Source organism: Petaurus breviceps, unplaced genomic scaffold (genome assembly GCF_028583685.1).
Source record: "Petaurus breviceps papuanus isolate PSGF00001 unplaced genomic scaffold, PetGlider_PUasm1.0 186, whole genome shotgun sequence".
Classification (NCBI taxonomy): Eukaryota; Metazoa; Chordata; class Mammalia; order Diprotodontia; family Petauridae; genus Petaurus; species Petaurus breviceps.
The window spans coordinates 41,237,913-41,250,718 of NW_027185798.1; the positions used below are offsets into that span (position 1 = coordinate 41,237,913).

A 12,806-nucleotide genomic window follows, 5' to 3' on the forward strand; every position below is an offset into this window, starting at 1 on the left:
CCTCAGCAGAATGGGCAGATGAGAACAGTTTGTTCCAACAATCACTACGAAGGTAGATATTGAAGACACCAAGGTCATCCACTTCTTCCAGGCCATGCCTGTTATCCTGACTATCATCTTGCCACTGGACTTTGAGGAAAGAGAGAGTGAGGCTGATGACTTTGTGAAGCTGGACTTAGTGCAATTCTGGCTCACTTAAATTCAGTTCACTCAGAAATGTCATTGGTCTTGAGGGATGAGGGAGAGGAACTAAACAGTTCTCAGACCACACTTCCTTTTGACAGTACTTGGCACTCCCCTTGAAAGGTGGACTGTTGGCTAAATGACAATCTAGCTGAAATCAAAACTCAGAATATCAGATTACGGTCCCCAGACATTTTTATCTCAAAGTTCAAAATTTCACTAATCACAGCTTAGGGCTAGGATATTATTCGTTTTCTCATGTTTCCCTAACATAGGGAGCAAATAAAAAGACATTTTACTTATCCTTTATAAAATAAGAATTATCACAGTTTAATATATGTAGTCAACACATCATATTTGATTCACAATCCCTAGACAGAGCTGGCTAGAGTAGGTCCCCAAGCTAACAGATATATCTGTATAGCCTATTTACACCTAAGCAAAAATAAATCTTTGAATCTAAATTCTGTTGTTACTAAATTGGTTCAAAGATGTAGCTTCAGTCTACTGTTTATTAAGAGAGAATTTTTTACACTTTTCATAAGTGATAGCCAAATCTCAGATGAAACTCAATTTTCACTATAGTGAATATATTTACATAAACTTGTAAATTTCCCCACTGACTGGGAGTACTATAAATATAAACTTCAGTAGTTTAGGATTTTACAATATGTGGTCAGCATGACTGATAAGTTCTTATGACCTTGCCCAAGTTGAAAGTCCCAAGGAACCTTACAGGTAAGGATAACTTTTCTCCCCATAGTAAGTTATTGTGATTATCCACTTTAAAGTTATCATTTATTTAAAACATGAAGCAAACTTATTACCAGTCAGATAACATCAATTCAATAAAATCCACTTCCACATTATTTTACATAGAAAATCATTAATTTTATTACTTTTAGCATTCCATATTAATTACATTCAAGACCAACATAGAGTATTTGTATTTACTATTATATAGTGCTTGCCATGTGCCAGACACTTTACTAAACCCTTTACAAATCATGTGAGGTAGGTACTGTCATGATCCCATTTTTCAGATGAGGAAAATTGAGGCAAATGGATTACATAGCTAATAGATTTCTAAGACTAGATTTTAACTTGTTTTCCTAATTTTTCCAGCATATTGTCTTAATGCCAAACAGCAAGTGTATTTTTTGTATTAAGTTCTAATTTACCACAATTATCCTAATAGAATATATCTCACTTTAAATTTAGAGACTATATTATGATTTGGTTTTAGAATAAAGGTCTGTAAATCTGGATTTATGATCACTAATGGCAACATTCAAAATATTGATTTTTTTTTTCCCAAGGGCCATTAGTTACCAGTATTTTTTAATTTTTCAGCTATCAGGTCCCCAAGATTCAAGGTAGCCCTTTAACATTTTCATATTTTTTTTTTGTTCCTTTAAAATAGCCCCAGGAGCCAATAAATTATTTTGTACTAACTTAGCTTTCTTTATCTTCACTGCCTTCTTAAGTCCATCTTATTTCACAATTATTTTCTAGTCTAACATTCCACTGAATCTTCCCTTGTACAGATTTCCTCATGTAGCAGTAGTGCTATAACTCTCCTGAAATGGGATAGAGAGATTGTTGCCACTCATCCTTAATCTGCAAATCACCAAGATCCACTAAGATATTTTAGTAGTCACCATAATTTAGAAATTTTTGACAAAAATAATACTTTTCAGTTACAAATTTTAGTCTCTAGTTTATAATGCTATAAATTTCTATAAACCCAGAAAAGAATCCCTTCCTTTTCTTTATTTAATCTCTACAGTCTCTAACCTAGTCAGGATTGTAAAAGCTGAAAGACTGAATTTTTTGTTTTTCTTACCCCTGCTGGAAGTCTAATCAAAGTCAGTGAGAGTCCCTGTTTAGTGTTACCCACAGCTGGGAGTACTGTTTTGCTTTAGTCTTCCCTACCCTTCTCAGCAGCCCCTTCTGTGTTGTCTCACCACAGTTTTGTTTTATGGGTAACAAAAGTGTTCCCCTCAAAGTTCTCCAAGGTAAATTTTTTTTTTAAACCTTGTCAGCACTGGAAGCCCCTCTCTGATTATTCCCTGCAAAAGTGGTTCCTTAAGATCTATGATCTTTTATTTATATTTTTACACATTTTTTCTTCTTCTAGAATCTAGGTTTTTTTTTTAAACATGCAATTAATAATAAAAGTCCCATATTTATCTGGCTATTCCCCTTCTTCCCCCCCCCCCATTTTTTTTTCCCAATCCCTTTTTGGCCCGACCTTTTTTTTTCCTTTTTCCCAGACTTTTTAACAGCTTGCATAATGGGGAGTCAGCAAGGTTCTGTGCCTACCCCATTTCTGGACAGTTCTCCCTTACCCTTTCTGTTCCTGGACAACCTATAATGTTGGGTAAAGACCCATTTACCAACTTACATCTTTTTCCATGCTTCATTCCTTTTCTTTGTACACAAGTGAGAAAGAATCAGTTTTTGGTTCAGGACTTACTCCTCATTATCTGCTCTTAAGTTTGGGGAGTAAAATTTCTTAAGCTACTTCACTGCTAAGTAAAACCACCTGGAGACCCAAGATGTGGGAGTATCTAGTGCAGGCTTTCTGGGAGGTGGAGGACCACCTTTGGTAATAGTCTTGAGTTAATTACCCTCAGACATCTCCTGACTTGGGCTCCACAGATTGTTAAAAGGGAAATTCTATTTTGGGCCTTTCACCTTAATAAAAGAGGCAGACAAGAGAAAATTAAAAGGAGTCTATTAACAATACCAAGTCAGAAACACATTGGTGGACTGGCCACACAAACCAGTTCAGTTATTTCTCTTATAATTTAGCTACATTGGGTTTGTTTTGTGCCTCCTCCCCCGCCCCCCCCCCAAAAAAGCTTAAAATTTATGTAAGTACAGTTGTCCATTTTATCTTTGGTGATTCTCTCTATTCCTTACTTGGTCTTTTTTTGTTGTTGTTGCTTTTTTTGGTGAGGAAGCAATTGGGGTTAAGTAACTTGCCCAAGGCTAGTGTTTGTGTGTGTGTGTGTGTGTGTCTGTCTGTCTGTCTGTCTGTCTGTCTGAGGCTAGATCCAAACTCAGGTCCTCCTGACTCCGGGCTGGCGCTCTACTCACTGCGCCACCTAGCTGCCCTACTTGGTCATATTTTAACAGTGCCTTGCACCTATTAAGCACTTAATAAATACTTGTTTCCTTCTTGAAATCTCCCTCTCCATAGTTCTTCAAGATAATTTCTTTTTTGTTTCTTTAATCTATTTATGATATATTACCCTTACAGTCATGTATCTATTTGAAACTTTTTTTTTTGTATAGGATGTGAGATACTGATTTATAGCTAGTGTCTGCCAGACTGCTTTACAGTTTTCCTGGTTTTTGTCAGAGAATGAGTGACTAAGCCAGTAGTTGGGATCTTTGGGTTTATCAAATACTAAGCTACAGTACTTATTTTGCTTCTGTATGTTGCAACACTGGTCTTGCTGTTCTTTACACACAACGCTCCATCAATCAACTCTGTCTGTTCACTGACTGTCTCCCACACAGGTTGCTTTCTGTTCTCACATGTACCTACTACTGGCTTCCTTGGAATCCCTCAAAACTCAGCCCAAGTCCAACCAGATGTCCTTTTCCTGTTCCTTTCCCCACCCCCCTTCCTTCTGAGATACCTTCCATTATACCTTGAAGTAATACTTTTTGTAAATTGGCTCCCCCATTATAATGTATGTTTCTCAAGGCAGGAACCATATTTTTGCCTTTATATCGACACAGTACTTGTCACATGATTAACACTTAATAAATTCTTGCTAACTGACCAGACTAGTTTCCCTACCACCATTTCATCCCTTCAATCCATTTTTGTTGTTCAGTCATTTCAGTCGGGTCCTACTGTTCAACAACTCCATTTGGGATTTTCTTGGCAAAGATAATGGAGTGGTTTGTCCTTTCCTTCTGAAGCTCATTTTACAGATGACAAAACTGAGGCAAACCATGTTTTTAGTGACTTACCAATAGTCACACAGATAGTAAATATCTGAGGACAGATTTGAACTCAAAAAAATGAGCCTTTCTAACTCCAGCCCTGGTATACCTTATTCTCTGGCACATACTTTTCATTCCAGTAGCACTGGCCTCCTGGCTATTCAGTGAACAAGACAGTCTACCTGTGGCCATCCTCTCTGGCTCTCTCCCCCTTGCCAGAAGGATTCCCTTCTCTGTTCCACCTACTGGCCTCTCTAGCTTCTTTTAAGTCCCCACTCGCTAAATGCCTGTCTTTTATTGGAAACCTTCCTCAACCTTCTTAATTCTAGTGCCTTCCCTCTGTTAATTATTTCCTGCATAATATGCATTTGTCTGCTTGTTGTCTCCCCTGTGAAGTTGTAAGATACTTGAGTGCAGGGACTATCTTCGCTTCTTTTTGTATCCTCTGTGCTTTACACTGTTGCTTACATGTGTGCAAGTGTTACTTCACTAAGGTTAAAAGTTCGAATGACTGAGACTGCTACACTGTTGTATTCTCAGTTTCATCTAGAATGGTATTAGAGACATGCTGGAGAGCATTGGCTTGTACCAAATTAAGTTCAAGCCCTGATTTCAGAATCCCAGAGGTGACGTGTTATATTGTTTGTTATTATTAAAGGGAATTGTTTATTACATTTGATATACATCCAGATAATATCAAGAATTTATTGCCAAATTGTTTTGATCTAGCATAGATGTGAGCTCTGCCCCTTTTTACTGTTCTGATTCCATTATGAAATTATACTAAGTGCTATTATTTCTTTTTTCCCCAGTATGAAGTGTAACAGAACAGACTTTACCACCTGAAACTGCTGCTTCAAGTTCAGATCAGGCAAGGAACACGCCTCGTTTGTAACAACCAACAAGACCAAAGAAGAGTAAACTTAAGCTGAAGACACAACACTTGATCTGAAACAAGAAGTTTGTGCCTACTCAACAGCTTCACAAGAGCACTTCCCAACGCTGCTAGTAGTCTTTGTTTTCTTCAGTGCTGTACTGTGAGATTGATTGCCCGCTGCAGCAGCAGTCGGATCTCTATTAGCTTGGTAGATCATTTCCTCTCGCTCTCTCTCTTTTTTTAAAAAAATATACTAGAAATTTTCATCCTTTGAAACGTGTGCTGAAAAAGAAGAATCAGCAAATACTACTGAAAGTGCAATATTTGATTATCACTGCGAGGTAGGTTCATAAAGAGCACTTATATATTAACTTTTCAAAAATAAGTTTCAGTGCTAATTTTTAAAATTATCCAGTGCTAAATAAACTACTCAACATTGCCCTATAATGACACTCAACCTTTATCTGGTTATCTATAAAATAATTATTACTATATCTCCTTCCAGAATTCTTCTGAAACCTGATTGCTTTGATAACTCTCAGTTACTTTGTTCTTAGGTCTCTGAATTCTTTATGGGTCTCTTCCCACCCCCCAGCAGTTTTTGGCCACAACTGTGTTTGATGCATCAGCCTTTCAAGAGCAGAATCTCCATTTGCACTATTATTGCTGCTAATTCACCTTCTTTAAAGCACATGGGGGATCTAGAAAGGGACCGCTTTATAATGGACATAGGTTTATCTGCCTTTGGGTACTTGGGTCCCTGAACTGGTTTGGAAGGTCTACTTGTTTAGAATCCCAGGGAGGAGGATGATAGGAGTATTGATTTAAAGAACATATTTGACACCTTGGATTTGACGCATCCAGTCTGATCTGTCAGTGCTTCCCGTTGGAGAGATATGTAGTCTTTCTAGATTTCAAAGACAGTAAACAGATAGCAATTTTTGCTGTTCTATAGGTTACTTTTTGTCTTGAGATGTGGTAATATCAGTTTTTACTGATCAGTTTTTAATGTTATTGAAAATGTCCGTCTCTGGCCTTTGAAGTACTTTTTGGGTTTTTTTGTTTTGTTTTGTAGGGGGAAGGTTGGGCAGTTGGGGTTAAGTGACTTGCCCAAGGGAACACGGCTAGTAAGTGTTAAGTAAATCTGAGGCCAGATTTGAACTAAGGTCCTCCTGACTCCAGGGCTGGTGCTCTATTCACTGTGTCACCTAGCCACCCCTGAAGTATTTTTATGATAGTTTTGGCCTGTCAGCAGCTGTTTTTGCTGTTATAGTACACCCCCCCCCCCCCAATCTAGGTTCTGTGTAGCTGGTGAGATCTATTTCTCTGAGCAGGCTTTGCATGCCTCCTGTTTTTACCTAGACCATACTGCTATGTCAGCAACCACTTCTCACAGCCCTCCCCTCAGCCTCATTTAGAGGGCATTATATTGTTGACACTTTTACTGAGGACTAGAATTGGTCTGTTGGTATTAAATGTTAATGATTTTTGAGTGTAGTTTGTTTTTAGAGGAAAAGCATCATAAAAATGTGACTATAGCTGAAGTGTTGGTACCATTTTAGATGCCATATTTGAAGAGGAATGTTGGTACCAAAATTTAAGAGGAGATTGTAGAGTAACCACGATAACAAGGTATCTGAAAACCACATGATATGAGAAATAGCTCCTTCAGGGAGTCCAGAATGCTTAACCAGGAGAAAAGACAAGAGAGATGATGACTGTCTTTTGATTATCTGAAATTGTCAGGTACCATTTACTAAAATTCAATTTGAAATTAGCCTGTTTTGTTGCTGATTCATCTTCAAAGAGTGAAAAGGAAAGGTTAGAAACTAAAACTTTACATAGTATATGGATTGCATGTCTTTACACAGCTGCAAACTAAAAGGTTCTGTTTTCCTTAATAATCTAACCTCATATTTCTATATCTTGAACACAGCTATAGGGAGGGCAACGTGTGGTAAAGGAGAAAGAGCATTGGATTTTGAATTAGAGTACCTGAGTTTAAATTTCAGTTCTCTACTTACTACTTGTGTGGCCTTGGACAAGTCATTTAGCCCCTTTGTGTTTCCTTTCCTGTAAAAAGAAAGGGGTGTACTACATTATGATCTCTTGTAGATCCCTTCTAATTTTTTTTTTAAGCAATCAGGGTTAAGTAACTTGCTCAAGGTTGCACAGCCAGTTATTTCTGGGTGTGGTGCTAAGTATCTGAGTCCAGATTTGATCCCCAGGTCATCCCAACACTGGGGCCGATGCTTTTACTTGCTGAGCCACCTGGCTGCCCCTAAGCAATTGGGGTTAAGTAACTTGACAGGTGTTTCTGGGTGGGTGCTAAGTGTCTGAGTCGGAATTCGATCCCCAGGTCATCCCGACACTGGAGCCAGTGCTCACCACAGTACTCACTGTGCTACCTGGCCGCCCCTCCCTTCTAATTTCTTAAGTCCTTTGTTCCTTTTTAAATACCTAAGAAGCTGTACAGACACTTAAAATATAGAATGCCAAATGTATGCATTAGGGTTTGCTCAGAAGGGACTTGGGAAGTCTGAAAAAAGGAAACTGACTATAAAATCTCAAATAATTATGGTAGTAATAAGCAGACTTTTTTTTAACCACCACATACCGAAAGTCAAAAGAGAAGCATGATGAAGGAAGAATACAAGAGTTTGAGGGAAACTAAAATTCAAAGCTTGCTAGTCCTTGAGGGAAAAAGGTAAAGAAATCAGAAATGTAGAATAAATCCATTCCTTTTGTGTATCACCAAGGAGGAAAAAATATTTTAATGGGGTGTAAAGACAAAATTTTTTAAGACAATTGAAGCCTATGGTGGGAATGAAAATAGTTAGAAATTCTTTGCTTAACTAATTTGAGTCCTGAGGGCCCAGAGAAATTATATCCTAGAATCTTGAAAGAATTTAGAGAGAGGACTATGGAGCCATCATTGGACATCTTTGAGACACAGTATATTTGTCGTCCAACATTTATTAAATGCTCAGCGTATGCTAGGCACTATGCCAAGAGCTTTGGATACAAAAGCACAAACATAATGTCTACTTTCAGGGAGCTCACTATGGAGGATACAGTATGCAGATATATACATGTGACATACACAATGTAAATGGAAGTTAATCTCAAAGGGAAGGTGCTTCAGGTGATGATCTGTACGAGACAGGAAAGTAGTCTTGCAAAATGTAGGGTTCAAGCTGAGTCTTGAAGGCAGCCAAGAGGCAGAGGTGAAGGAGTTTATCTCAGGCATAGAGGTCAGCCAGTGGAAAGGCCTGGGTTGGAGAAAGAATGATATTGGAGGAATGGCAAGGCCAGTGTGTGCCAGTGTAGAGTACATGAAAGATGAAGTGAAGTATGAGGAAAGGTGGGAGGGCACTAGGTTCTGAAGGGTTTTAAAACCCAAAACAGGATTTTATATTTGATCCTAAAGATAATAGGGGCCCCTTAGTCTGAGTAAGGGAGTGGCATGGTCAGACCTGCACTTCAGGAAGATTAATTAATGAAGGATGAATTGGAGTGGGGAGAGACTTGCGGCAAGGAGAACCATTATTAAACCCTTGCAAGAGTCCAGGCTTTACACTTAAACATGGCTTTACATTGTAGTGACAGCTTTGTGTGTGGAGAGAATGAAATATATTTAAGTGATATTGTGGAAGTAAATGACAAAGCAGGACAATGACTAAGGTGAAAAACATTGAAGATGACACTGAGATTGTAAGCCTGGGCAACTGGTAGGATCGTTGTGTACTCCACAGTAAGTGGGAAGTTGCAAGGGGAAGAGTTTAGGGGGATTGATGATGAGACCTATTTTAAACACTTAGTTTTAAAAAATCTGAGGGGCATGTTCAGATACAGAGTTCAGGGGCATTGAGATGTCTAAAAGGCCGTTGGAAATGCAAAGCAGATCAGGGGAGAGGTTAGGGCTAGACATGTAGATCTGAAAGTCATATGCCAAGAGGTGATAATTGAAACCATACACAATTCTGATGAGATTGTCAATCGAAATGTAGAAGAAAAGGGGGTCCAGAACAGAGCCCTATGGGAGTTAGTGGGTATGACTCGGAAGGAAAAGTCATACAGTAGAAGGAAAACCAGAAGACAGTACTGCAAAAAACACAGGAGAAAAAGGGTAATGATTGTCTAAGAATGCAGAGAGATCAAGAAAGATTGGGATTGAGAAAGGGGCATTAAATTTGGGAGCTAAGAGATCATTGGAAATCACTCCACTCCTTCCCTCCTCCCTCCCCCCAAAAAATTGGCACCAAAGGATTAGTTTAGGAATTTCAAACAAAAATGATATGTATTCTAAACACTTAAAAGGAGCAAAGGATCACTGGGAACAAGCTTGAGTTTACTGAAAAGTCATCATTGCTAAACATAACATCATTTCCTTTTTAAATATTGCAACTAGGCTATTAAATCAGGGTAATATAGTAGAGGGTTTTATATCTTAATCTCAGCCAGGCACTGGATAAAGGCTCATGATCTCCTTGTACAGAAGATAGATAAGTGTGAGTTGAATGATAATATAATTAAGGTGACTTTGAACAACCCTGTCTAAAGAATATTATTCCAAGGGATTTGTGTCAGCTTAGATGGAAGTCTTACATATTATTCTATGGGTCAATCCTTTAACTTTTGTCTTTTTTATCCAAGTGACAAAAATATTTAATGTTTATCAGATTTATGAATAAAATAAGGTGGGAAGGGTGATAAATATCAGACATTCAGAATTACTTCAGGCTGGAGTTGAGGCCAAAATGAGTAAGGTATGATTTAACAAGACTGAAAAGTCCTCGGTTTAGATTTTTAAAAGCAATTGTAATGTTACTAAGAACCCATTTTGTACAGAGCACTGCCAAACAGTAGTAGATGAGATACAGAGTTCAGACATTTTTTTCTCAGATTTTAAGATCTAGTAATGCATGATACCAACACAAATAGACAGCATCATACAAGTGTATTAAAGTTACAGACAAAATGTTCTGTGGGACTTGTGAAAAATCATTACTATTCGTGAGGATCACTTGGAGAAGGTAGCATTTGAAATGGACACTGAAAAATGGTGAAAATGGAGAGGACATCCTAGATATTGGAAACTGAAAATAAAGGCTCAAATCTTGAGAGCCTATTTTATGTTTGAGAGCAGGGACTATTCCAGTTTAAGATAGTGTATGTATAGCGGAGGAGTGACATGAGCAGTCTAAGTCACTTGCTCACAGAGGAAGTATTTGAACTCTAGCACTCTTACCTGTTTTACCACAGAAGTAGAATTGATAGGCCTGGATATAAGGGAGGAGGAGTTTTAGAGTCCTGGTGGAATTAGGTGGGGATGTCCAATAGAGAAAGAGAAGGGAGAGGGAGAGAAATTATGAGAGTAAAACCATACAAGATTTCTTGATATCAAACTAGTTGATGGTGCTGAGGTCTTTGGAGGGGAGAACTTTTCTTTTTTGCTACTGGGGAATATCTAGTAAGAGGGGTAGAATGGGGGGGATGGCATTCATTGTATTTGGCGATTAGGTCACTGACTCACAGCAGCTTAGTGTTGATAGGATGAGCCTTTTGCATGAGATTATGGACAAATTTCTCTTTGGGGAAACCTTAGTTTCCCTTTTTTTTGTTGTTTTGTTTTGTGAGCATATTAAACTGATGAGCTCTGCAATCCTTCCAATAAGGTCTGTGATCTGTTAAGTAGGTACTGAAGAAAGAGACATCTGATGTTGATAACTTTTTCTAGAAGTTTGGCAGTGAAAGGGAGAAATGGGGCAACAATTGGGCATGTTCAAAGAGGCAACAGAAGGCATTTTTTTTCTAAATCAGTCTTATGGCCAGTGCATGTTAATAGGCAGATGGGAAAGAGCTAGTGTTAAGAGAGAGATGATTGAGAGGTTATGACTGACCACTGGAGGGGACCAAAGGGAAAAGAGGGTAGATTAAATTGACTATTAGCTTTAGTGGTGAGTGATAGACAATGTCTTGGGTAACTGGTGGGGGGGGGAGGGAGCAACTGGAAAAAAAAAACATCCAGCTCTACCAAATTAATAAATTAATTTTGGGGAATTGAAGTCATGAGAGGAAATGAATGAATTGAGGGGGGAAAAAAAAACACAAGTGCTAAGCCTTAGGGATAATGACATCTACCCACAAAGTTATTGTGAGAAAAAAAATACTAAGTGAAAAACTGCACATATCTGGGGAGTGGTGGCCAGAAAAAATGGTTTGGTCTGGGAAATTGCTAGGATTTTGAGTGAAGCTACTGGTTGATTAGTTAGTTGAACCAGAATCTTTTATAGAAGCCATTGTATTGTGGTTTTGATCTTTTGTACCTTCTCCTCCTAGTGAGATGTGTAATAGGTGTGAGGAGATGTGGGAACACTCTGGGAAGGTCAGAGATTAACTTGAGTGAAAGTACATGGATCTAGTCTGGGGCTGCCTAGATCTAGTATTGTGGCCTCTCCAATCTCCACAGTCTGGCCCCGGGGTAAGAATTCTACACCACCTCTAGGGCATGATCTCTAGAGTTCTGGTCAGAGGATACTGGAGTAGGAGAAGGAAGGAGAGTTGATATTGAAGAGATTAGAAAAGGAGAGGTCTAAGTTTCATTGAATCACCTCTGTCTTCTTTGTAATTTAGAAATGATTGTTTACCTGTTTGAAGTGTGGAGACTGGGGAGATAGGAGGAGGCATGTTGAGAAAGAGAAGGAAAATGTTAGAACAGTTTCTGTGAGAAATGATAGTTAATCATGGCAGGATCACAATAAAGGTCCAGATCTAAGATTTTAAGATTATGAAATAAAAAACTAGAAGAAACCTTAGAAGATCATCTAATCCATCTCCATAATTTTACAGATTAGGAAATAAGTGCAGAGAGATTGTGATTTACCAAAGCTAGTAAGTATTTACCATAGCTAGTAAGTCTGAGAGCTAGGATTTAGACCCAGGTCTCATGACCCCAAATTGCACCACACCATGCTGGGCAAATAGAGGTGATGACTTACCCACTAACAACAGTAATAAATGTCTGAGGCAGTATTTGAAATCACATCTTCCTCATTCCAAGGCAAGCATTCTATCCTTACCACATGAAAATAAGGTGTAACAATGACATCTATGTACTCTGCAATTTGAAAAATACACCTATAAGAGGGTTAGGAGCCAGTTTGTACCTTGTGCTGCTTTTTGCTTTAGGAAATACAATTTTATGGTGAGTTTCTTTCTCTCTTAGAAGCTCAGGAGGCACTCCGTGCCACCCACTCCCTACCTGTACCCCAACTCTTTTAGTTTCTCTGAGGACTGAAAGACTCAATTCAGTTAAACATTTCAATGTGCATTTATTAAATGTCCTTTGCTGTACTAGGTGCTGAGGTTAGGAAGATAAAAACAAAACAGTTCCTTCTTCCTACAGGCCACTTCTTAAAAGGCCAGATCCTCAAGCTAATATTTTTAAATTAGGCTGCTCTAGAAAAAAAAATGAAAAATATTTCGTTAATTAAATCTGGCTGATGGTACTCAAAAGTTGAGGCTCAAACTTTGCTTACTAATGACTTTTTTTTTCTTTTTGGAGTGGGGAATGCAAAGCAGTTGGGGTTAAGTGACTTGCCCAAGTTTTGCACAGCTAGTAAGTTTTAAGTGTCTGAGGTCGGGTTTGAACTCAAGTCCTCCAGACTCCAGGTCCAGTGCCCTATTCACTGCATCACCTAGCCGCCCCGCCTCTTGCTAATGACATTTAACCAAGAGACATATGTACCACCGTACCTTGTTTTAAATATACAACTAA

The 12,806-nt window shown here is 38.5% G+C and overlaps 1 protein-coding gene across 7 annotated transcripts in view; it reads left to right on the forward strand.

Annotated features, from left to right (window-relative positions):
- Positions 1 to 12,806, forward strand: part of CSDE1 (cold shock domain containing E1) — a 57,786-nt gene that overhangs the window by 11,804 nt on the left and 33,176 nt on the right. For all 7 annotated transcript variants that reach the window (XM_069090278.1, XM_069090281.1, XM_069090282.1 and 4 more), the window contains exon 2: positions 4,962 to 5,367. The gene's annotated coding sequence lies outside the window, so the exon portion shown is untranslated. The remainder of the gene's footprint in view (positions 1 to 4,961; positions 5,368 to 12,806) is intronic.